The sequence below is a fragment of the Sinocyclocheilus grahami genome, unplaced genomic scaffold, assembly GCF_001515645.1.
Source record: "Sinocyclocheilus grahami isolate Dianchi unplaced genomic scaffold, SAMN03320097.WGS_v1.1 scaffold6275.1, whole genome shotgun sequence".
In the NCBI taxonomy this organism is placed as follows: Eukaryota; Metazoa; Chordata; class Actinopteri; order Cypriniformes; family Cyprinidae; genus Sinocyclocheilus; species Sinocyclocheilus grahami.
The window spans coordinates 7907-8315 of NW_015510736.1; positions in this window are offsets into that span (position 1 = coordinate 7907).

The window sequence follows — 409 nt, forward strand, 5'->3', positions numbered from 1 at the left end:
CAAACTATTTTAATGACTTATAAATTAATACACAATGTTTCCATGGCATTGTGCCAAACAACTAAACCATGAAGGTCAACATTTACATCTGCTAACTGTTGCTTATCTATTTTTTTGCATACTAAATTTAGCTACATGACTAGCCAGTGACAGTAGCATGGATTTACCTGAATTTGCATCCATATTATCTTTTACTTAAGGCATAGGAAATAACTGAACAAAAGTCACATTTGGCATTCAAACCAAAAGGAAGTATGAAGACACCACAAAGTGTCCCTGACAAAGCCTAACTCACTAACTAAATTCACCTTAACAAAGTTATTATAGTTAGATTAAAGTTAAATAATAGGACCCCCTTGATAATGGCACTGGTTTCAATCTGGACACCAATCTGTCACTGAGTTAAAGA